Source organism: Perca fluviatilis, chromosome 24 (assembly GCF_010015445.1).
Source record: "Perca fluviatilis chromosome 24, GENO_Pfluv_1.0, whole genome shotgun sequence".
Classification (NCBI taxonomy): domain Eukaryota; kingdom Metazoa; phylum Chordata; class Actinopteri; order Perciformes; family Percidae; genus Perca; species Perca fluviatilis.
Genome location: NC_053135.1, coordinates 7,085,665 through 7,113,088, shown reverse-complemented (window position 1 = coordinate 7,113,088; position 27,424 = coordinate 7,085,665). Strand labels below are relative to the sequence as shown.

At 40.4% G+C, this 27,424-nt stretch overlaps 1 long non-coding RNA gene across 1 annotated transcript in view; it reads left to right on the top strand.

Annotated features, from left to right (window-relative positions):
- LOC120554339 overlaps window positions 1-27,424 on the top strand; it is a 284,663-nt gene that overhangs the window by 177,638 nt on the left and 79,601 nt on the right. The gene's annotated exons all lie outside the window — the stretch shown is intronic.

Genomic DNA, 27,424 nt, shown 5'->3' with positions numbered 1-27,424 from the left:
AAAGGTTACCCTTAAGGCACTTGCTAAGCACTTTGACAAAGCGGTGTCATCTGCAGACTCCGCCAACCTCCGAGGGTTTGAATCAGAGTGTGACGTCTGAAGTGTGTACTTAACTTTTTTTAGGTGAATTTTTTAAGGGGCTTTAACCTTTGGGAGGCTCTGTTCTCTGCAAATGGGACTTGAGATGACTTTGTAATGAGATCAAAGAGATAATGACAGTATTATGAATAAGTTATATGCCCTAACAAGCAGTCTGTCTGTGCATGTATTTATTATCCATGTGTGTTTGTAAGGCGACATCATTTCCAAGGTAGAGGTGAGGTAAGGCTATTTCCTAGAGGAGTTGTTGTGATGTTATTGTGACGTATGTCCACACATCTATAATAGGGGATGATTTTCTGTGGATGAAACCTCGACAACAGGCTGGTGAGACAGGTCTTCACTTGCAACATTTGTTCAAAACTCTTATGTTTGTGAGTAAATGTGTTGTTTGTTGGATCTGGCTGTGACTCGTAGCACGTACTGTGGTGTGAATCAGCTGGGATGAGACTCAGTACCTCTATGTCTCGCGTCATGGTACTTGGTCAAAAAACAGTTGATTGCGGCCTTTAGAGTGGAAAGGAGTTGCTGGCCCAAGTGACGGAGTGTGACAGGTGGATCAGAAAGCCTGTATGTTAGGGTGAAGAGGATTCTGAGCATGAAGGATTTTGGGAAGTAATATGGATACAAGCAACCAAAACGAGATTCCTTGACAGGGTGTCTGGTAGGGATGTGCTCATCCAAACTCTTTCTATCCCTAATACCAATTATATATGATCCGGTGCACCCTTAAGCCTTGTTGCACAAGACACCGCGCCTCCATAGATGGCGTGCAAGCCCAAAGGCATTTATGATGTGTTGTTCGCAATGAAGCAAAAAGGGGATGAGTGTTTCGGGAAAAATGCCATTGACCAAACAATTGTGATTAACTGTAAAGTCTTTATGAGATTGTAAATCTCATCAAATCAAATATTCATGGTCATACTGTATCGCCTTTATCCAATTCCTGTGAAAAAGGGTTCAAATATTTGGAGAACAAAAATGTATTCTAATGAAACGAAGGTTGAAAGGTTGAATATCATGCAAACAATTTGATTTGGCTGGAAAAAGATATTAGCTCAAATGTAGATTTCTAAGACCTACTGTTTTTAAAGCATTTAAAATGATTTGATCGTCTTTCTAAAATCCCGAGACATAGGCCTAATAATAGTAAAAAATAATTAATTATTCAACTTCTTAATTTAATTAAGCTATTTGCTTTCATCAGTATTTATGTCATAAAATCCCTGCGTGCACCTATAGTTACAAAGATTCAGATATGCACGACCAAGCGCCGCACCAACTTGCGGAGCCTTCAGACTTTACGCAAAATAGTGATGACATCACTTTTGGCTTTTCGCACTGTGGCACCACGTCGAGCATAACCTAGCTTTAGGGACAGAGTGAGGACCTTGGACTTCCTTGGTGTAAAACTGCTGCTTCTTCACATTAAAAGGAGCCAGTTTTGGACAATCGATGTGATTAGGATGCCTTCCAGTTGCCTTCCTGTGTAGGGAATTCAGGACACGTTCAACTGGGAATAGACCCAGGGCAGGCTCCAGAAGACACTGGAGGGATTATATATCCAATCAGTCTTTGTGACACCTTGGAATCCCCTAGGATCAGAGTTCAAGAAAGAAGCTAGTGAGAGGGGCTTCAGGACTACTATGGTTAGCCTTCTACCACTGCAACTCTCAACCCTTGTTAGTGGCATAAAATGGATGGATGACTGTTTTGAAGGCACTGACCAAATGCATTTTTAGTCACTAGAGGTAGGAGAAAGTGTACATTGAGTTCATCACTGTCCTACCCAGACAAGGGGATTCACTGACCCCAAAAAGGTATCTAATGTTGATGCGAGTGTAAATTCCCATATACCACAATGCAATGAAAAAATTAGAAACACTCTGCTGGAAACAGCTTCAAAGTCACAACTTCCTATTTATCACTTGCTGTGAAATATTTTCACTTCATTCTCTACAGGGAAACAAACAAAGATATCTTTTTTTCGGCAACCTTTTGTCTTTCAAACACAAATCAGTGCTCAAAAGGATAGTGGTTTGAGGGCCAACAAAAAAAAAAATTGTTTGTGAAATGTTTGAAAATAAAACACTAAACTAAACAGAGACCCTAAAGTTCTGGCCATTTTGTGATGAGTGGATGTACCATCTGGTTGATCCATGACAGTTTTAGAAATACTTCCACTTATGTGAACTTTGGCAACTAATCAAATGATAACAAAGAAGCAACATCAATTCAGAATTATGATTCATGATTACTAAATGTGCTTTTAATCTTGACAAAGAGTAAAGCTGCAATGAAAAATGTATTATCATGTACTGTATATTGAGAATAAAATCCCTAAAGTAATGCAGTTTTGTTCATAACATGACACTAGTTTTGCATATTGGCCCATGACATGTGATTTAAATATGAAGCAAACAGGACTTTGATTGCTTCCGCTTTAATACAACATTAAGTAGCCAGAATTGCTTTTCATAAAAACACTGTGTAGAAAGAGACTGAACAGTGCCTCATTCACACTCTGAGGTGGATTCAAGGTCCTCCATTTCCCTGCAAGGACTTAGTACATGAATGGCCTTGTGATGGTGTTAAAGCAAAAGATTGCAGCCACTGGCAAAACACGGAAAAGTCATTGTCTGATGTCACATGCCACTTCTTTTCTTTAGTTTTACAGGTTTTTATTTTTCTGCTCCAAACTAATCCACAAATCTTAATAGTTTAGACAGAACTGCTTACAAAGCCCTGACAGTGAACAAAGCTTCATTGCTGACAGAGAGAGAAACATTCATGCCTCTCACGAACATCACACATGTCAAACTTGCATTTTTATCCCCTCTTGTACAGCAGCGCTGGATAGATGAGGTATAGCGGCTTCTAAATATACATCTGGTCAAGATAGATCCCTTAAAGGAACAGCGGGGATGAGGCTATCCCTTGTAGTGTATAGTTACATTTGAACTAAAGCATGGACGAGATTCATTTTAACGGTCTATTGTTCTTGATATTGTATACGTTTTACACAATACTGATGAAAATCAGTTTTCCTACTTTTATTTTGGGCAGTAAAGTCTACATCTGCCCAAAAGCTGAACATTTGAACATGATTATGTCACGCTCAATTCAAGTTAAAATGTTGAAGGTTTCCAGCTGAGTAGCAGAAAATGTCCACATATTCCAGTAAAGTCACCGTGCATGCTGTCATTGTGCCCCTGTATTACGGTCTATGAAGCAGCTCCAGGATTTGCCTCTCGATGACATCATCACTACATTCTGTCATGGTTAATGCTTTCTAAATCCACATAACGCTGTGGCGTTTCTGTGTCCAGGCAAAACTTTATGACATGTACTAATTCGTTATTAGAAACTGCACATTTATCTACTGGTAACAATTCCCAAGCAGACATTCAAGTGTATTATCCTTTTCAAAAAGCTTGCCAGACACACGTCCGTTATTATACCCTCAGTGTAAAAATGTTTTTTTAATGATTGCCCCTGCTCTCTGTACTTTGAATGTGATTTTGACTTTGACTAGCATAGTATGTGAAGTGTCCTTTAGATTTCATAGAGTGCTGTGCTGTTAATCAAAAGCCTAAAAATGAGCTGTGGATTATTTTTAGGGGTATTTATGGTGCTTGAGTGATGACACTGAGAATTTCACAAAGACAAAAAAAGGTACTAAATCAGTGTGGAGCAGACAGTAGGCACATTTGGCATATGGTACTGTCACATTATATTATTTTCTTTTGCTCCTTTTCAATGAAATACAAATTCTGCAGATCCTGTAAGGCATAAAATGTGTAAAACAAGTTATCATCCTGAAGGGAACAATCACTGCTGGCTCAAAACTTAATAAGCCAATGAATGTGACCCTCTTCTGTGACAGTGAATTATATTGCACCTATATTATTAGAAGCTATTACATGACGTATCTTTGGAGAGTTCAAAAAGAAATGTCCTAAATGTTGGGCATCCAGTGGACCTAGTGATTTAACTGCTCAACCACATCAGAAAGTGAAAGTCATTCGTGCATCCTCGAGAAATAGGTGGTGCTGGAGGCTTGGTGACGTAAGGGTCATGTAGTGGGTACCGCTGGTTTTAGTTAGTTTTGATTGTGGTAAACTTTATACAAAGAGGAAAGCTCTATTGATGTTGCTTGTCATTCAGTAACTAACATAATAGCTCCTTTTTGTTTGCATTTGGCCAGCAGCTGTGGCGGTCGTGTGAGGGTGCTGAGAGGTGGCAGTGCCCTTGTGGCAGCAATCCCCTGTTGGGCCCTTGAAAATGCCGTCACATTTTCTTGCAGGAACCAAGGAAAGCCACTGCAGGTTGATCCAAAATAGATGTGACTGTCAGTTTAATGAAATCATTTTCTAAATGTCTTGTTTCATTGTCATATCTTCCCATGTTACAAGTTTCCTTATGTCAGTCTGTGTGGTCAAACACAAATGTGCACCTTTCCTGAAGTCTACTGCAGAAAATTGAAGTTGGTAGCACATTTTCCTATGTTTAACCTGTTCTTAGATGATGAACAACACCATTGGTAAAATTTGCAATTAGTTTCAGAGTTAATTTTAAGGGGACCTATGGAGTTTTCTTAGGAGTTGTGTATCCAGGTTTTCTAGTCTGTGGTCTTTTTCTTCACTGTCTTTGCAGGCGCATTGATATGCTTCTTGGAGTGCTACTTCCAACAACATTCAAGTCAGCTGACAAGTACCTACTTTTAAAAGCATTGCTATATGGCCCTACTAGTGGCCACAGGGTTTCAGCACAATATCTCTGATTAGATTGCATTGGTGTGATTATCGCTGAAAATTGTTTTACATTGTTTATGCTACTGCTGACACATTTCAATTAAGTACACAAGTCACACCATGACTAAATCCAACATGAATACCGCTTGGGGTACAGCATGGTTGTTTTTTTGCCCAGTTGGTAGCGCATATTTGCAGTAATTGCATCGTGGTTGTGACATATGGCAGCCATACGGTATTTTACCTGTATGCTCTCTATAGAAGTGAAATGTTGTGGATGTGCCGTAGGCCTAAAACCAAGGGCTTCTGGTAGATCAAGATATGGTCAAGTCATGCAGAGCTCAGTGATAACGTTTGTTGTTCCTTGGCCACATGTACACACACACACATTGTGAGATGAGAGTGTATTAATTGTCACCCGCTGGCTACTTCTGAGCACTGCAAACGCACACACACACACACACACACACACACACACACACACACACACACACACACACACACACATATACTGTTCCAAAGTCACCTGCTGCTTCTCCCCGCTTCTTTCCTCTATCTCTCTTTCACGCGGTCTTCTTCACCTTTGCACCTCTCTCCACCACAGCCTCCTAGCAACTCTCACACACAGACACATGATGCGCAACACACACCGCCTCCTTCTCATGTCTGGGCAAGGACACCGTCAAGCTGACTCACCCAGAATTGAGCTGTCATCTGTGTCACCTCAGGCTTTGTGTGTGTGCGTGTGTTCCCGTGTGTGAGTTTTGTGTTGTGCGTGAGCGTCACCTTGGGCAGGGAGTGTACTGTGGGAGGTTACTGACAACATGCACAAGCTGGGGTGTATGGGCAGAGGCACAGGACTTGATTTGATCATCATCTCAGAGACAGAGAGAACATGACTAATATGCTTGTGTATGTGTGAGAGAAAGTCCTGGTTTTCAGAGAGCATACTCTCCTCCTACACACTTGCAGCACACAAACACACTCATGTACTTGTGGGTTACATGCATAGAGATAGAGCATGGTAGCAAATAAAATGAATTACAAGAAAATCCCATGCCCACAGGGGGGCATTAATTAAGAAGGGTTTAAAGTTTGCTGAACCCCCTAAAATGCACTATACAATCACACCCGGTACCTTATTCTGCTTTTGTCTGGTCCCTAAAACACACACAAACACACACATACACAAAGGCTAAACCTTTCCTATGAGCATCTGGGCAACAGACAGGCCTATTAGCCCACAGGGCCTTGCAGTGCCAAAATAACAACTGCAGCATATGTCTGCGTAATAATTGCATTAATGTTGAACATGTCTCTCCGGGGGGTGACTGTGGTTGACGACTTGGGGGAAATTAAAGTGTGTTCTCGAAAGCATGAAATTAGAATTTAGTGAATGTTGGAATGGAAGAGGGTACAGCTAATGATCACTAACTACATAGTAATGGATGAAGAGTTAATTTCCAAAATGTTGGATGTCTGTGCTGGAAAACCGATCATTACCTGGAGCTCTGTGCTTAATATCACTATAATGCAGAGTGTGCAGCATCCAAATGTGACACCGTGTCAGTGTCAGCTCAGCAAATCCCATGTGCTTACGACTTACATTACTGACAACCATTTCCCAATTCATGCAAGTGGCACTGTAATTGTTAAATGTTTTTCCTACCTTCCAGGGGCCCATTGGTTTTAGTTAATTTTAATAAGCCATCAAAATCAACTCACAGAGCCTGGAAACTTGCTCAGCATAGCTAATGCATCATAATGTAACACACCGCTGCACTGGATTTTGTTCAAATTACTTAACTGTAGAGATTTAATAGTGTTAAAATGACCTGTGAATCCCACTGGTGTTGCATTCACGTGCTAAAATGAGAGTCTGATGACAAAACACGTGAGGTAGCATGCAGAGGGAAGACAAGTAAAAGCAGGCAAGCTACAAATAAAGATACAAATTGGTGTATTACATTTAATGCTGAATTCAGTTTCCCCTAACTGAACAAATCAAAAAAACTGCACGTTTTTGAAGGGAGTCTGGTGACTTTCTCCCTGGGTGACAAAGGACTATGCTGACATTACTGTTCACTGTATTTGTAAAAATGAAACATGTTTACCATCACAAACATCTGCTGCTGATCTTGGCAGGTAAGACACATGGATATAAGCACTGAATATTAGATCCTGAGAATGTTTCATTTTCAAAATGTATACAATCCTGCAAAATATTTTAAAAGATTAAATATAGCTTCATGCGTGAAAATGACGGTGTAAGAATAGTACCGTAGTTATTGTGTGGCCGGGTTGGCTCGGTGGGCAGAGCAGGCGCACGTGTGCTGGGGGGGCTTGTGCCTCGACGCAGAGGTCCAGGGTTAGGGTCCGACCTGTGGTGATTTCCTGCATGTCTTCCCTCTCTCTCTCTCCTCTTTCTCACCCAACTGTCCTATCGATTAAAGGCGGAAAAGCCCAAAAAATGTTAAGAAAAATCTAATAAAAAAGAATAGTAGTTATTGATAAATAACTGTATTAAATAAGAATAAAAAAGTCAAAGCAACACATTGTTGGCAACGTAAAAGTTTAATTTATCAATGACCATCAAAAATGATTATAATAAATTATTTTTAGAATGACAAGCACAATCAAATATGTTCTGCCATAATCAGATGAGCTTGTTTTGACTATAGAGAATCATTGCAGTGTGAGGAAATGCGCTCAGAGAGCATTTTAACATCCTGTCTTTATGATAAACCATTTAGCATGGTGAGGTAGATGGTAGTAGGTATGGCAGACAAGCCAAAAGATTCCATTTAGTGGCTACATCACCTTGTGAAGTTACAAATTGTTTTTGTGCCCCGCAGCTAAACATAATGAAGATTCAAGGCGTGCCAGGGAATGCAGTGATGTGTGTCCAAATACTCGCACAAGAAAGGGAACACATGCACTCCAGATACCAGGCATGCACGTACACACTCTTGTACATACACATGCTCACATACTTTGTCCACCAGCGACACACACACACACACACACACACACACACACACACACACACACACACACACACACACACACACACACACACACACACACACACACACAACTCTGCCTGGTGGACATTCATTAGGATGCAGAGTGGAGGGATAATGTGGTTTAAGCAATCAAGGAGCTGGCAGACCTGTTCCCCTGCTGAATTAAAGATAAACCCAAACACCTTGAGAGACCAGATTATAGGCCCATATGTGGATTTGGCCCAAAGTAGCCAATCTTGTGTGTGCGTACAGTGGCATGTTAGCACACGTGTAGTATTCGACAGCATGCATGTGGATTAATGGGGGAGGGATGTGAGTCTGCATGCATTGGGCACATGCAGGGATAATTTGCCATAAATGTGACACTTGATCATACAAACATGTATTTGTTTTCCCTTATAGGTGAACATTATCTAACATTTTGCACATTTAAACACTTAAAATAATGTACTAATAATGTAGCACTCTACCGCAGCCTTTTATCTACATCTACCAAATGCAGTGGATTACTTAGGAGAAGCATCCTCAGAAAAGCAGCCATGTTCTTCAGGTTGAAGATTGGAGGGACAACACTGCATGAAAAGTGGAAAAATCCAACTTTTCCTGGCTGGACCAGTCCAGGATTTTTCAATGAGAGAATTTTTTTTTTAACATTTAGTTTGAAAGACACAGTTAAAGGCTGATTTTAAAAACCGGCATAGTAAGTTTGCTTATTTTCATTCTATGCAGAGTTTGTTCCAGATATGTGGCACCATTTTGTAAAGGGCTGAATTAAAAAGAGTATGAAAACAGCACATATTCAAGAAATGGATAGTAAAAGTAGATGTGTGCTTAGTTTGATTTTTAGTGAAGCCTTCTTAAGGTGCTGAAACACTAAGTCGACGGCCGACAGTTGACAGAAAAGCCAGTCGAGATGATCAGTCGCGTCCCTAAGGTCCAAAAAACTGCCTTGGAACACACTGAGGCGACACATACTTGAGAAACGTAATACGTCTACATAGCAGCAGGCGGCGCTACTCTGTATTGTTGCCCAAGAAATGAAAACCTGCAGCTGATTGGACGAACGCGCCACGCGTTTGTTTTTTCCGGAAATTCTCGGCCTAGTGTGTCCACACCTTTAGTGGTTTGAATTTTCAGCTGTGCTGCTGTTTCTGCTGCATCACTTGTGTGCCCACTACTGTTTTTACTTGTATTTCTTGTAATCTATTGACGCATTGTCTTCTATTCTCTCACAAAATACACAAGCAAAACACACACACACACATCTTGTCTCTACGCAGGCGTTTAAGTGATTCTACAGCAGGACAGAAAAGGAAGCAGTAATGTTTTGAGCGACACATTTTATCATATTATTTGCTGTAATGTACTGTGATATTGGTCTTTTTAACTCAGAAAATGTTAATTTATGGTAAAGAGGAAGTAACAAACTGGTATACAGGTTACCTTGGAAACGAGCCCTTGTGCAGTGTCTAAGCTTCAAAAGAGATGTCAATCAAAATCATCAAACATCAAAACCCTCACGTTCAGTTTAATTACACTAACCTATCTGTATTTAAAGGGAGAATGGGCCATTGTGAGCAGTCAAAAAAGGCTTTTTTTTTTAATTGTATTCAGTTCAGTGCAATTTGCAGACTGAGAAATCATCAAGGTCTAGATAATATACTGCCACATGCTCACACACAGACACACATACATTCACATAGGCTGTGTCACACCGGGGATATTGTTAGAGCTTGTGTTTCTCAAAATAACATGAATCCATTTGCATTCAAAGAGGATACTTTTCAATCATTTTACTCCTTTCCAATTGTGAAATAAGTGTTTTGATCCTTTATTTATGTAGCCATATTATTAGCACAATGTACCTCTGAGGCACTCAGCTCCAAGCTTTGTTCCTACTAATGACAAAGATCTATAGTTTTATAGTTTTATAGTTTATTATATTTCCCTATAATAAACTGCTGAGTGCTGTAGTGTTCAGCAAATCTCACTCAAACAGTAGTAAATTGTGCATTTTTGGGGAACTATTTTCAACTGATTAATACACATGTGTTAGTTGCTAGTGGGTATTTACAGCACCAGTTCAGTATACGTGAGAAGTGACTTAAAAGATGCTGTTTTTGGACAAGTGAGCTCAATTGCACAGCAGAATAAGATATATCAGGCTTTGGCTACACAGAGAGTAATTGCTGGTAGCATCAATTCATTGCCGGTTCTAATCTTTTAATCTTTTTTATTGTATGTGTTGTCAGTAGGAAAAATGTGAATCATTGTTATCCATATTACTTAAGTACAGTACTCTCCTGGTAAGTGTTATTCTGTTGCATGAAATGATGAGGTAAATACAGGCAACCAATCTCAACAATGGTCTAATTTGTTTACTATAATTATTTAATGTCTAATGATAGCATGTCTAAAAGTACAAGTTGGTTTGATGTTAAAATGCCACACATCACTAGCTACACTTGCCACTGACCACCCAACAGTCAACTGAGTCAACTGCATGGTATTGCCCACCTGCCACATTGTGTGTGTGTGTGGGTGTGTGGTAAAGAATTAAAGGGTTATCAGTCTTTATTTCTCTAAACTGGGGCAGGCCGCATTATGTAAAGTGCTGAATTATATATCAGATTTGTCTGCATGTTGGTTTGGCCGAAGGGAGACACAAAAACACATTCTCTCTAACACACTCTTGTTATCACTCCTGAATATACACACACACACACACACACACACACACACACACACACACACACACACACACACAATCTCTTCTTCTTTGTATCTATTCCACACATAGATGAAAACTCATGTATAGTATATTGTCATATGTATAACCTCAAAGCACACACACACACACACACACACACACACACACACACACACACACACACACACACACACCTTCTACGTTATCTCACACAGGCACGCTCAGGCTGACAGATGGGAGCACCAGATGATGAGCGCCACCAGATTTGTGTCTCGCGGTGGGAGCCATCGCTGACACCATTTATGCTGAGAGAACACTCAGGCTTACATTAGCACCCTAAATGTCTGTGTGTATGTACATGCATGTTCGTTAGTTGATTTATGTGTGTGTGTGTGTGGTGTGTGTGTGTGTGTGTGTGTGTGTGTGTGTGTGTGTGTGTGTGTGTTAGCTTGTTGGGCATATACACACACACACAATGTATAGTTGACTATGTAAATGAACAAGTGGGCTTGACATTCTCTGCTTGCTCAAGCTGCTTTCATCTTTACAATGAAGAACAATGACCTATTAGCAAACCTCTCAAGCACATATTGGGCTCCCTAGGATAGCTTTGCTCCGGCTATTTGCTCGTTTTCTGTGTTTCTGCTTCACACACCCCACCCCCTCTTTTCTTTTCCTTTCTGTCTTTCTCGCTTTGCCTCTTCGCCCTCTTACTCCCTGTAGACCCTGAGTCTGAGCAGCCAGCCTTTGAGACAGGCTGAACTTAACCAAACTAATCTTTAGAAGAAGAAGAGGACGATCCGCCTTTCTCCTCTTCTCCTTCTCCTCTTGAGACACTGCTGGCATTTTCGCGATGAGAAAGTGTGTCATATTGAAGGGGGGGGGGAGAGTAGAGCATGAGAGTTGGCTCAACTCGTGCAAAATATTCTGCAGGGACCCAGCTCCCACATTGTAGCCTGGCTCTCAATGAGCTCTCACTGGCAAATTATGACGTCTCACCCTCTGATAACATCCCATTGTGCACCAATGGGGGTTTCGAGTCAACAGCCATAGCAACTGTTGCAAAGTGGCATGAGACCTTCCAAGTACTTGGACAAAGTTCTCTTGACCACTAATCGATTCTCCTCTTTTTTTTTTTTTTTTTTTTTTTTTTTTATTTCTGGGCCACTGCAGATTTTGCATTGCACTGCAGACATTGTTTGTAATACCAGATGCTGTATATCCTATATCAAGGCTATTTTAAAGTTCATTCCTTTTCTGTAATTGCAAAACTCATCAGACACTGACTAAAAATATCTGGATGACCCAATCTCTTTACCCTTTTTTACATGTGGTCATACCTTGAGAAATATGCTTTGCTTTACGGAGCTTTAGTGAGATTCAGCTCATTGTTTAGCTGTCCAGCCCACAACTTTACTGCTTTTGCATAGCCGCGTCTCATAGCAGACAGCTGTTTTAAGGGAATACGCTCTAAACCACTACCTGCTCAGCCCCAACGGCAGACAGACACAGTTAGGGAATAGCTGGGGAACATAGTGAAGCCTTCAGCTGCTAAATAAATAGATATTTCCTTTAGGAGTTAGCGGAGACCAAAAGAAAAACTGAAAGAGGGTGGGTATTGGACTTACATTTGCCAGGTCATCAGAAACATGACTCCAAATTCAAAGGGAAAAGTGTTTGTACCTGTTCCAAATGGTCACACTCGCTGATAAGCCTGCATGTTGTCATAGAGAAGGGTGGAAACATAGTGAATCGTACAAATGCCGATAACAATGCGCAATTGCTGACAGTTTCTCCTCGAAGGCATTCATGGTGATGCACTCAGCTTTTTACACGTTAAAGTGACGAAAGTAGTTGTCACACCTCCGCACACCTGGCCGGTCACAGCGCAAAGTGGGCGTGATTGTAGGATATGTTTGCACTATAGTAGGCTTGCAACATTTGACACATATGGACTGATAGGTGCACACGGAAGGATTTGTATCTGTCCTTGCTGTGTCATGATTACATTTGTATCTACTTTTTTTTTTTTATAAGTGTCTGAATTACTTGCTAAACACTCACACTTTACAATCCTATGTGAGTAGTGTCTTGTACTTTGGGGTGTAACAAAGTGCTGAGGTTAACAGTCTCTTGTGCTTGTATTGTTCACATTCTAAGGCTAATATCACCCGCTACAGCCCCATAAACTAAATCATAATGTTGGATTGTACACTGCCCTTCTCTGCAACTCTGAATAGTGAATAGAAGTTTGTTGGGCATGTCGAACAGTTTAGGGGAGCCTATGTCATTGTCTGTGCACAATTTCATTTGTGCAAACTGTCAGTCTACACCTCTCTCTCTCTCTTTCCTCGCCTTGCAAGCACACAAACTTGCTTGCTCCTGAAATGGCCCTCTGAAGGGCCTTACTGTAGCTGTGTGTCTCGGCAACAGTTGTGATTTATGCCCCGGTGGAAGCCATCTCTCTATGGGCTTTATCGGGCTGTGAATGTCAGTTCCAAGCTGTGCCAGCTCCAATCCATCACCGGAAAAACAATCTGACAACAGGCCAGAGTTCAACCACAGGTTCTCACTTGCCTGCTCGAAATCTCCTCCACCCTGCACAAAATAATGTTGAGTATAACTTTATATTAACTTTTTATGAAGATCAACTTGAAAGAAACATGATGAGAAGTGAGGTTTAATCCAACAGTACGCATCTAAGAAGCAATGAATTAATTAAACTAATTAATACCATTCCATCATAAACCTATGTAATTTGCACACTCTCAGGTGTTACATGAAGTGACACAGCACTGGAAACAGGGAATGATCTCATTTAATTGACAAAATGTTCACTTGACATAATACTTAAAAATCAAAATGCTGTATGAATGTGTACACTGTCAATACTAATAGACAATTATATTGCAATACATTGAAAAAAAAATCCAGTACACAAAAACAGAGAAGCTGAAATGATTAGAAATGGCCTTTTGCTGTATGTCCAGGTAATGCCATGCGTCCTCATCCGAAAAGGAATATTAATCTAAATAAGTCCCCTGCACCTGTCGACTCCTTCATCACGACTAATGGCCTGCTCAATGTAACTGTTATTAATGTTGTATCGGAAGATGAGACTCCACGAATCCAACAAAATCCCCAGGATTATTCACAAACCTTAACCTTGTATATAGCTTCCTGTTTGGAGTTCATTCTTGATGATGAGGTTTGAACTGTAGTTTGTCTGCTTGTTTTTCAGCTGTTAATCTGCTCCATCTAATTTAGCATAAAGGACAAGCCTGTTCTATTACTGATGCAATTAATGCTTTATCAACCAAATGTTAACTAGAACCTACAGTATTTGCTGTGTTTTCTCGCTGGCCCTAATATTACTGTGCAGTGATTAATTGCGAAACGGCGGTGCAGTCTACATTAATGCCATACATAATAAACCTTATAACTCTCTATGTTTCTCCTTCCTCCTTTTAGAGATCTAAAAGGAGGAAGGAAAAACATAGAGAGCGGCAGCCCCCCTTAATACCCTGTGAAAGAGAGATCCTTTTTTTGGGGAGTGGCTTTTGATCTTCAAATCTAGACTCATAATGAATGTTCATTTGTATCCAAAAATTCATATAACTTTTATATTGACATTTTTATTTTATTACTTGTTACGATTAAGTGCAGTGTATGTTGTAGGAACATGGCAGTGCAGGTTAGGCTCAGAGATTTGCCCCCAAAGAGACCTCTGCCCCCCAGCCTTGAATTGATGTTATTCCTGAAGTCTTACAAAAAGAAAGATTTCCTCTCATCTTCTGAGATTATTCTGTTTTAATTTATTCCGCAAAAAGAAACTCCCACAGGCCCAAAGTTTTATTCAGTGCCGGAAATACTGCATTGAGCCCTAGGGTCACTGCCTGTCCTAAGGCAACTCCTGAAACTTCTTCAAGGGGATTTTTTGTCCACACAGGACTGCCACCATAACATCCCATATCATCATATCTGAGTTAAACTGCTGAAATTAACAATATAGCAAAAGCAGAGCTGTTTTAGAATGTTGTATACATAAAAAGCAAATCTAAACACTACTTACTTTTCAAAGAAGTCACAGCAATTACACAGAATGCACTCAAGTGTTGAAAATGCAAGAGATGGAGGAGAGGAGAAAGAGATTATAGTTTACTCTAAAGACCTTCAAACTTTAGAACAACACCTAAGTAAAGATGCCACCACATATTAAATCTACCGTGAAATACCATGATTACTGCTTGGTGGCAGTAATTAATTGTAATAACACTTTATGTGGACTTCCACTCTTACTAATTAGCTACTGTATCTGGCTGGACTGAACTCTGCTCTGAACTGATTTACTTTCATCAGGGCTGACTGTGCTCAATAATCCCTGGCCAATCTCAAATTTGTTGTCTTCATGTTAGGTGAGACCACACTAACATTCTGGACCTATTCCAGTCAGGTTTCAGCATGCAGTACAGCAGTGAGTCAGCTCTCCTCCTCAAGATGAAAAATTATCTATTGGTGTCCTTAGACTCTAGGAATCATGCAATTTTAATTCTGTAAGACCTCTCAGCTGCCATTGACACGATCACCTGGACTGCTTCAAACATATGGTCAATATTCAGGGTCAGATTCTACAGTGGTTTGCCTCTTATCTACAAGACAGATAAGGTTTTCTTCTTCTTCTTGTGCTTCCTTTAGTTGTATACCACAGGGTTCGATTTTAGGCCGTAATTTACTTTAACAATATAAACTCTGTTTTTGAAAGCAGAACATTCCCTATTGTGGTCTTGTCACCTATTGTCTGCATACGTACCTGTGCCTCTTCTTATAGTTGGGCGATGCCTGCTGTTTTAACACTCATATGATTTGCTTTGAGGATATCACACAAGTGTTTTTTTTCCAGCTATTTATTTATTTTTTGGGGGGGTGGCTTCCCCCCCCCCCTTTATTTCAGAGTAACAGTGGATAGAGTTTATCAGTGTTTTAAGCCCCAAAACGTCTCCTTCCAGGCAGCGCTGCCACTAGAATTAGGCAATGGTTAGGGTTAGGTGTCTTGAAGTCAACGGTCGCAGTGCTGCCTGGAAGGAGACGCTGGGGGCTTAAAACACCATTGAGCGTGGATAGACAGGAAAGGTGGGAGAGAGATGGGGGATGACACGCAGCAAAGGGCCGCAGGTCGGATTTGAACGCGGGCCGCTGCAAAGGCCTCAGCCTACATTGTGCGCACGCTCTTACTGGGTGAGCTAGAGGCTGCCCCGTCTATTTATGTTTTGAAATACCTTCTTAATTAAAGGGACAAGTGCCTTACCTACAGATGCTGGTCATCACGCCCCCAGTTTGGAGAAGCAATGTACTGTTGTGGACGTATTAAAAGGCCTACCACCATCGGTTTAAGTGTACACTGTACAATATTTTTTACGCCTTTACCATGCTGTCAGGAAGCCCTTTCCGAAAGGGAACTGAAGCTGTTTTATCCATCTATGCTCTGTTCAAAAGCACCAGATTGCCTTGACAAAAACAGTAATTTTACCTCCCAGAACACGGGAGTTGTTGGTCTACCGCTGCCTCGATCGGTTAGTTTGTTTGCGTAATTGTGTGACTTTGGTGTTTTTAAAGAGTTAGTTTGGATTCACCAAAGTGAACTCCCCTTTAAAATCAATCTTTTTACTTTTTAATCGGCCTACATGTTATTATAACTGTGCTGGCTTATATTCTATTTATATTATTTTATATATTTGACCTCTATTCTTTTTTACCATATATTTGTATTAAAGTTAATATGTATTATACTTAATATAAAAATCAATTTATATTCTTTGTGGTTTTTTAAGTTTAGATTAGCTTCTTGCACATGTAGAAGGGAATATACAGATAGGGAATAGGTGTGAAGCCCATTGGCATTTTCCCCATTTAGTTCCACCTCTCTTTGTGTATTTATTCAAACTGCCCACCTCTATACCAGAGGCCCTCTCCTCTATCTTACAGTGCATTAAGGTTCTCCCTGAGGCTGAGAGTACAAATATGGTCTGTCAATAGAGCCCGCAGTGTCGATCATATCCAGTTTCTGTCTGTCTTTCCCCTCTGTCTATCTGTCTTACCCTCTCGCTCATACACAGAAAATCAATATGTTGTGCATCTCATCGCATCATTAGTCAAACAGATGTCGGTAAAAATGTTTTCCAAAAATTCCCCCACTAAAAGACAATCATGTGAATTACTGAAAAAGTGCCAGACGTGGAACTGTGTCAACTTGGCAGAGTTGTAAGACCAATACAAATGTTGACTGTCCATTCATTTGGATAACAAAGTAAATAAGACAATACAGCAATCAGTAGAATAACAGCTCACTGTTATAAAATATATATACTCTAACATATAATATTTGGAGTTCCATTCACAGGATCTTCCATTTGATATGACCGTTCAGTTTGATTTCTGTTGCTATAAATATAATCTGCATTTTTGCCTACTTGTGGATACTGGACAAATTCTTAACCCTTTCAGACCCAGTATCTATTGAAATGGAAATGACATATTTATTCATCTCAGCTAAAGGAAATTGATTGTTTGAAAGTTTGATGTTGACATAGTAACTAAGTAGAACTCTATTTAGGTTGCTATTGCTATTTAAGTTGCTGGATAAGTAAAGGTCTGGCCACACCAGTCTTAACTTTTTAAGATAATTTTTTTGGGCATTTGAAAGGGGAGAGAGAGGGGGAAGACATGCAGGAAAATTGTCATAGGTCGGACTCGAATCCCGGACCTTCTGCGTCAAGGAACAAACCTCTACATATGTGCGGCCCGCTCCACCAACTGAGCCAACCCGGCCACCTTAAAAACAGTTTTAATACATTAGGTATACGGTTTGAGAAAATAGTATGAAACAAATGTGAAAAAGAATATGTTCTTATGGTGTTGAGTAGCACATTCTACAAATAGATATGGCCTACCGGACTGAGAGTATACCTTTTTGCTTTCAAACCAAAAATGTTCAGCATGTGTCCTGAAATATCAACCCAAACCTGCAACACACAATCAGGCCCCACTAGCATTAGAGACACAAATTGTTCCAAATATCACCATTGCTATAAAGCTACAAGCCAGTGTTGTGATGCATTTTTTTAGCCCTTTTGTTGCCCTCAGTGCATCTGTGTAAACAGCTTATATCATGCATTTTCTAAATCCTGCATTAATTTTGGGAGGCACAAATAGACTCTCCAAGGGAAGGATTTGCTGATGGGTAAATATAATCTCAATCTAAATCTGAACTCTGAATCCCCCTGCATGTCATCATAGAGAACATAAAAAGTCAAGTTGATGACATTTGGCTTGAGACTAGTTGGAGTAACAATTTACAATTTCTTCTAATTTTTTTCATCATCAGTGTAATATCATTTTACAAATATTGCAGGTGGTGTTGTTGTAATGCTATGAATTATTAATTCATTAATAATAATGAATTAATGAATGTAGCATTTAGCATCACAATGTGGCATGCCTGTGGAAGTAAAAGTCAAAGCAATCATAAATAGCCTTACATTTTGCTTCCTATTTCTACACAGTCCCGACACCTTATACTCAAGTGGAGTCATTTGAGTGCGTGACTCCCTTGACCTCCTTCTTTTCAAGTGGATTGCCTCTTCACTGTGCATTTGTGTGTGAGAGACATGGCGTCACTGTGAGCGACACACACCTCGAGCCTTATCCATTCCCACCTCAACTGTCCAAACAGAGTCAGCTGGGGTAGGGAGACGCTTGCATTGAAACAAACTTCTCAAGGGCAGAATGACAGTGACTTTGCTTTCGTTGGCACCAGAGCCATGGATAGAAATACCGTAGTTTATCAGCTTTTTTTTATTCAACATTTCTGAAGCTCATCACCATCTTAGTTTAGCATTTTACATGCTAACATATACTAATTAGCATAAAACACAATTTACAACTAAGGCTGATGGGAATGTAGTTTTGCAGGTCATAAACCAAAGAATTGGACAAATTAAACCAGATGATGGTGCTAGATCTAAAGTTAAAGCTACATTGTGTAAGAATTTCTCCCATCTAGCGGTAAAATTGTATTTAACGACCAAATGAATATTACTCTCTAGCACCCCAATTCCGAGCACATTTTAACTCCTACTGTGGCCGTATTATAAAAAGAAGTGCGACTTCGTCCGTGAGAGTTCCTTCCAGTGTAATACATAGTTTGACGCTATTTTGGTACAATTTCATTGCTAACCTCAGCTATCAGGTTCCCAAACAATAACTAACTAACAATGTTAGTAAAGTATCAGTGCCATCATTATTCTGTATATTGTACGAGATTAATAGTGTAAAGCAATGTTTACAGTGTAGGAGAAAAGCAACGGAGGTTTGTGTTTTTAATATATTTCTCTGAGCAGTATGAACAATCATGTCAATGAAACCGAAATTAGCTCTTAGTATCTCCATCGTTTACAAGCAGCTGTTCTAGCTGTAGCTAGTCTGTGTTACAACTCCATGATGTGAGTTGTCTGCCAGGGAAATCACGACACATGATTACGTTTATGTTACAAGGTAGACAATCCTTTTTCATCATTGACGCAAGGAAAAGTATGCTAGATGTTCTAGCGTTATGCATAACCATGCTATAGTTAGTCAAGCAACTATAAAACTTTACACAGGCAGAATTACCTTTTGAGAAGAAAGCAGGCAACTTTGGCATCCCTTTTTAAAATCCTTGCTCCTTATGAGCTCTTTCCATCTTGGAAAAGCCACTCCAATATTAACTTTGGTCTTGTTGCTTTGCCTGTCGCGTTGTTGTTTTAATTCTCTTTTTAACTTCCTTGGCGACTCCATTATCTTCTCCCCCTCCCTGGCATTCGTCACGGTGCCACTGACTTTAAAAGCGCGAAAGACTGAGGTATGTTCCTCTTTAGCTAATGTATTTTAAAGATGGAGGCGCAACATGGCGGCCATCATTAAAGCGAGTCTCGTATGTATTCTGAATGATTCTGAATGGCAGATTCTACGCGTACGAGAATACTTTGATTAGTTGGTGGAAGTAATTACACATGAATGAGCACATATTTGTGAAAGAACAAAGGTTTTTTTTCTAAGAATCAACTCAAAAAAATTACACAATGGAGCTTTAAGGGATAAAATGATTACAATACATTGTGAGGGGAACATGAATGCAAATACCAAATTCCATCGCAATTCATCCAATAACTAATCTAGACATTTCACTCATTGTGGCACTAGAAGAAAAGTCCCCAGGATCACCAAAGTCATTAGGATTTATCCTCTAGGGACCATAAATGTATGTAAAAAATATATTTCCTCTTACAACATTCACTGTGAAGTAGGCAATATTGAAAGTGCATTTTTATCTAAAAGAATACTTCATACAATGAAACGGTAAGGAAAGAGTTGGGGGTTGCAATAAAGCTTGTCAAGCCACATAAAAGGCTCTCTCTAATTTCACTTCTTATTAGAGCCATGAGCAATCCACCATCTTTGCTTAGCTGTGTTCCATGATAAAGACAGTAATTTGATGAACGTACAAAGTACATCTATTAAGACTCACCGCTTTTATCAAAGGTAGAACTAGAAGGGCACTCGGAAGGCGCAAATCTCCGCCAAGGCCATGCCCCTGCACCGCAAAAAAACAAGATTTTTATTTTTTTAACCCCCAACTGTTTTTGGTGATGTTTGTGTTTTGGTAAAACAACGCCCATGCCAGTGCATCAGAAATAGTTCAGGTGGAAAGTGGTTCTGCAGCATGGGAGACACCAAGGGGTAAGCGAGCATCCAGAAAGCGTACCTCTTATGGGGAGATTCATAGGCTAACAAGCTATCACCTCCCGCTAGCATTCCATTGACTGCCATTCATTTTGGCGTCACGTTGACAGCAAATAACTTTACATCTGAAGCGTTTCAAGACTATTTGTCCATTGTTTATTTCTAAAGAATAATATAAAAGGCTCCATTACCTTGTATCTCACGTTATGGTCCCCTAGCAGCAACAGTTTTTGTAAAAATAGGCCAACAATTGTTTCATAACCACGAAACTTTCTGTCGCCCAGTAGAAAAATTACCGTATAGTCAGGAGAAGCTCGCAGGCAATCGGGGGGACGTGGAGGCATACAGTCAATGGAGAAGCCCATAGAGAGCCCATAAAAAGCATCGGAACAAAATATTTCAGCAACGTTTTGATGGATTGAAAATACTTTGGTATGTGGCAAGTGAATTCATATGAAGTAGCATTTACAGCTACCAGAACACTTACAAATCTACGTCGTCAAGCTCAGTTTGAGGCTGCGCAGCACGCTCAGCCATCACCAGAAAAGTGCTTCTAATTGACTTCACTGGTCTCCGTCGAAGTCTATGGCGTCGCTGTGTCCATTTATTTCACGGTCTATGGGAGACAGAGAAATTCAGAGTCAGAATCTTACAAAATGATAATAAATTCTGATGAAGTTCTGTAAGAAGTTGATGATGGAAACGCTGCTAAAACCAGGAAGACATCACAGTAACTGTAGAAAGCACTGTGTTGGGTGAAAGTGGTTTGTGAAGAGAATGTCACTCTCACCGGTCTGCACTTTACTTTTTATTACATTTCACAGGAATTGTACCCCGTACGATTTCATGTGGCAAATAAAATTGATTGACTTCCTTTCTGTCCATTTCATGTTAATAAGAAACATGGTGTCTGGAGAATAGAGGGGTGAATACCTGATAGAATTCAAATAATACTTTAACATGGTCTTTGATGGATTATGTGTTTGCTAAATTACAGGAGATGTTGGGACAGATTCAGAAAAGATGGTGAATCTAACTTTAGTACTTGACTTTACTTTAGAATTCTGTTAAGAGCTTAGACAGGACTGTGAGCGATTCATGGCCAGCTTCAATCTTCTTTTCAACTTAATTTGTTGACTACATCCCTGACTAAATCCCAGGACCTTCAGTTTTTTTGACCGCCCGATCCCTGTCAACATCCATGGCTCTGGCCCCAGCAAAAGTTTCAGAACCGTCTCTGTTAAAACCACCCGTCCCTGCACATGTTAATTATGAAAGCGAATAATTTGTGACCCATGTGTTTGACCCATGATTCAGATCCGCTCCAAAATATAATGGGCTCTTCTTTGGCCCATGCTGCATTTACCTTTCACCGAGTTTCATGAAATTTGGGGCAGTAGTTTTTCCGTATCCTGCTGAAAGACAAACCAAAAAAGACAACAAACAGAAAAACCGAGCTGAAAACATCACCTCCTTGGTAGATGTAATTATAGCCACAACACAGTGTGAGACAGAGAAAGTGCATCAATATGTGTGCAAAACTATTTTCTACTCTTTTCAGTGTTGAATAAGGAGAATGTTACAAAATATACAAAAGCTGCCATTTCTTTCTGGAAACCAGAGATCTGCTCTTTATCAACAGAGGACAAGAGCTGGATGACAAAGCATAGATCATACAAAGAGATTAGCATGTGACTGAGAGCGAACGCCAAAGTCCATCGTTCACCTTTAGAAAATGTGTTGTTGAAAATCTTGATTCTTGGTGTGTGTGTGTGTGTGTGTGTGTTTGTGTGCCACAGGCAGAGGAGGAATTTCTTAAACAAATAAGGTCAGCAGTCAAGGGCACTTAAAGACAAGCATACAGGCACTCATGAATAAACCTAAACACACAAACGCATACAGCCATAATTATTGCGATGTGCATGAATGTGACATGGTCTCATAAAAAAGTACTACATCAAGTGAGCTCTAAACAGAATTTTAACATACATTAAAAACAAAGGCTACCCTCCTTTATTAATAGCTCTGCATTGCTGACATTCTTTGCTTTTCAGTTCCATACATAACTCTTTCATTTCAGTCTGTAATGGTCACAAGAACAGGCTCACCATGGATTCTTTATATATATATATATATATATATATATATCTTTAAAAGAAGAAATATACAAGTTGTAATGGAAAGTTGATGCTGCCCCTTAAACTCTTTCCATTCAGAGCTGTGCACATTAGATACAATTCTGTGACAAAATTCAAAAGATATTCTTATAATTGCAGGCAAAAAAGCATCAGCCCACCCAGAGCCAAAGCTCGCTTTACCCTCGACCACCACTTAACATGCTGCACCAAACCAACTGCTGTCGTTTAACAGATGCCGAGCGTGACACAGTTGCCCACATGCTGGTTGATTTGTTTAAATTTGTTGCATCTAGAAGTAGATTTGAGGCTCTGCAGCGGTGTTTCTTTAAGAAAGAATGAATGGCTTGCTGGCTCCATTTGTTTTGGCATAGTGATTGAAACCCAGATTTTGTGGGTAACAAAAACATATTCATCCATTCTTTATGCACTTTGAGTTGATGGTGCAAGTTTAGTAAATTTTGGCAATTATATTTGCAAACTGGACATTGCTGTAAATTAGATTTTGCCTGTACACATGTCTAATACATCTGTGCACAATAAAGCCATCTTTGCGCAATAGATTATGCAATACTGCAATATCCCCCATCTGTCTGAAATATCTCAGTTGCAATAAAAGAAAGGGCTGACAGGAGCTGCTGAAGGGCCAGTTTAGCATGGCTTCTTTGTGTGTGTGGTTCTCTTCAAGACAGGGTCCAGTTTGGTGAAGAGACTCAAGGAAATGGCTCATTATCTCGGGCAATAAATTTAGCAAAACTGACCCATGTCACTTTGTAAAGTTTTCATTGTCTTCAAATTGCAGCAAGCTTTATGTATGAGGGGTGAGTACATTCATTTTAAAGTTAAAACTCACAACTTCATGGCAGATCTCAGATCTGAGCCGTCTGCACTTTGCTTAGGAAGTGCAGCATGCTTTGCTATGCAGAGAGACATTTCATATGTCTGCCCCCAGGGGCAGACAGTACAAGAGCACATACAGAGGAATCAAAAGAAGATACATGCAGGCTCTGAATGAGAAACGGCAGTCACCTTCAAACTGATACCTTTAGCTTTACAAACTCACCATATCTCTACGCACACAAAAAAGCAAGGTTACATCCTGGAACAGCATGGGCACCAGTATTTAAACTGTTTAACCAGATGTGGCTGGTTCTTCCTGCTGAGTTCCTACCAGCTCCAGCTGTGCTGCACTGAAGCTGAAGCTGTACCTTCCACTCAGGTGAAAATGTTATTTATACACAGGGATCAATTATATATTTGATTATTTTCTTGCTTTTATAATTCTAGAAAAGCTTTGTTTGCTATTCTACTTGTATTAGCAATTCAGGTGAATGGAGAAGTTTGTCTAAACTGCTTGTAAGGGTGGAAATCCATACTGTAAAGTAAAATATATAATACTGCCTTCGTATGCTCTTCTTTCATTTAGAAAAAGTCACAACTGCAACATGCCATACATTCAGATGAGTATGGTTATAAATAATGTCCCCAGTCTGTGACTTTAGATTATATTTATAAAAGAATTGTACAGGTCAATACTACTTTGCTTTACCGGGTGATTTATTCTATCAGATGATAATAAATGTTCACATTTTCGAGATTTTTGCCCACATGGCCATATAATAACACCTATTAAATAGAGCATAGCTTGCATTTAATATGAATGTAATATGTTGCTGCATATTAAGTAGTCTTGCTTCTTTCACAGCATTCCCCAGTGTGGTGTGATGTAATACATATTGCTTCTATATTCCCACCACAGCTCTTTGGCACGTTGTTCAGACTTTGTAAATAGGAAAGCTCCATTGCCTCAATGTGACAAGACAATATAAAGGATGCCCTGTGTGGTTTAAAAAAACCGTGATAATATATTCTTAATTTACACCATGTGCACTTTTCCTCCAGTGATGCTCTCTGGCAACTTATTTACTTGTCGCTGTTAGAGTTTTTATTGCCTGATTTGTAACTGAGTAATGGAATTACATAACTTCCTTATTTCCCAATAGGGTTACAATTTGGCCTTTTTAAACAATTTTAATGGAAATTACTCCGGACCTAAATCATTAGACGCCAATATCCTAATAATAGTTTGAATGTCATAACTGCCTCACCTAGGGCAGGGTATTGTTTAAAAAAGATATGATACCAGTACCAATACCAGTACCCTTAAAGTGATACTGATACCAATAGAGTACTTCTTTTGATAGATTTATCTTCCTATTTCATTCGATACCCATCATGTGAAAGGAATCGTGCGTGCGTGTGTGGACCCCCTTTGTCTCGGTGTTCCTGTTTATTTTTTATGCCTGGTCTTTTGGTTCCTCACTGGTTTTTGGTACGATTTTTGCCTGCTTTCTTCAGGAATCCCTTTTTATTTATTAAATCCTCAAGCTCACCACTGCCCTGTTTCCTCTGGATTTTTGGGTCCGCCATTCCCCTAAATCATAACACCCCCTCACTGCCTTCTCCCCTCCCTCTCTTGCTCCCACACCCCCCCTCACTCACCTGTGGTTTGCCCACTCCCCCCACCACTACAGCACATTTCATCCCCCCCCCCACAGACACTTCAAGCACAGACACTCCCCTGCTTTTCAATCACACCTGGCCAGGTGAGGAGACAGCTGCAGAGGCTTCACAAGTCTGCCGCCCCGGATGGCATAAGCCCCAGGGTCCTGGAGACCTGCGCCAGTCAGCTGTCTGCTGTTCTCCAGTATCTCTTCAACCTGAGCCTGAACCTGCAGAGCGTGCCGCTGCTGTGGAAGACGTCCTGCCTTGTCCCTGTCCCCAAGAAGTCGACTCCATCTGGCCTCAAGGACTACCGCCCAGTGGCTCTTACATCCCATGTGATGAAGGTGCTGGAGAGGCTGGTCTTGGCCTACCCGAAGCTGCAGGTGAGATCTTCTCTGGACCCAATACACTTTTCCTACCAGCCTCGTCTGGGAGTGGACGATGCTGTCATCTATCTTCTGCAGCGAGCTCATTTGCACCTGGATTGTGGTGGCGGTGGCACTGTGAGAATCACATTTTTTGATTTCTCCAGTGCATTCAACACAATCCAGCCACTACTACTAGGTGATAAGCTGCAGAGGATGGATGACAGTGCATCCACAGTCTCCTGGATCTGACTACCTGACAGGCAGACCACAGTTTGTCCGTCTGGACCGTGTTCCATCTGATGTGGTAGTGAGTGGTACGGGGGCTCCACAGGGGACTGTGCTGTCTCCTTTTCTGCACACCACAGACTTCCAGTATAATTCAGAGTCACGTCACCTACAGAAGTTTTCTGATGACTCAGTTGTTGGGTGTATAAGGGATGGACAGGAGGGAGAGTACAGAGAGCTGGTGGACAACTTTGTGGAGTGGACTGGTAAGAATCACCTGCTGCTGATAAGACCAGAGAGATGGTGATGAACTTCAGGAGGAACGGAACGGCGCCGCAGCCCCTTTGCATTCTGGGTGGAGATGTGGACATGGTTGAGGAGTACAAATACCTGGGTGTCAACATCGACAACAAGCTAAAATGGAAAATCAACAGCACTGCTGTTTACAAGAAGGGGATGAGCAGACTCTATTTCCTGATGAAGCTGAGATCCTTCAACGTGTGCAGCAGAATGTTGGAGGTGTTCTACCAGTCTGTTGTGGCCAGCGCTCTGTTCCTACTCCACCATCTGCTGGGGCAGCAGCATCGGAGTCAGCGACACAAACAGACTGAACAAACTGATCAGGAAGGCTGGCTCCGTTACTGGCTGCAAACAGGACACATTTGAAGCTGTGGTGAAGAGGAGGTCACTGACCAACATGGATAACCCCAACCACCCTCTCCACCCCACACTGGTCCAACAGAGGAGAACCTTCTCTAAAAGGCTCCGACAGCTTCGATGTCGCTCGGACCGCTACAAGAAATCATTCCTACCACAGGCAATAAAACTTTTTAACACTTCATCACTGAATGTTAGATAAGACTCATAGACATCACAACTGCACTAAGTGAAACTTATTTACATTTTTATCAATACTATGTTTCATACGCAAATGTCTCAACAGTGGCAATGTTATGTATTGTTTAGGGTCCTCGCCACCATGAGAAAAATTGGTATTGTAAATTGAACATGTAGCTTGACTTGAATCACCTTCATTTGACTGAAAGTATTGCCAAACAACACTTTTTCTGCTCAAAAGTTCAATTTTCACTTTCTGACAGCCTACTGCATTGAACAGTCCACCTACGTAAACGCCTTCCCGTAATCAACGGCGGCGTCATTACGTCGACTAGCGTAGCACACAAAGAGTATAGAAGTAACAGGAGGCAAAACTCAATAGAACATTATGTTGCGTTCAGTCCAAGATGGCGGAGCTGCAGCTCGGTCACGGCCGAACCCAAACTCTGGGTTCGGTGCATCCCTAATACTAGTTAAGTAGTTGTAAAAAAAATGTCCCAACTTTTATATATTTTAAATATTTGTTCTTGTATTCTATCCTATTTAGTATTTCATGTATATTGTATTCTATTATTTCATGTATATTCTGTATGTGTGCTGTGTGTGTATATTTTGCTGCTGTAACACTGTAATTTCCCATTTTTTGGATCAATAAAAATCTATATCTATCTATCTATCTATCTATCTAAAGCTTTTTTTCTAGATCTGTGTACATAAAGGAACAAATGCAGGTATCTTTTCACTGGAGAAGTTTCAATACTACTTATTTTTTATTATTGCCATGAAGTGGTGAGTTTTAACTTTAAAATGAATGTACTCACCCCTCATACATAAAGCTTGCTGCAATTCGAAGACAATGAAAACTTTACAAAGTGACTTGGGTCATTTTTGCTAAATTTATTGCCCGAGATAATGAGCCATTTCCTTGAGTCTCTTCACCAAACTGGACCCGGTCTTGAAGAGAACCACACACACAAAGAAGCCATGC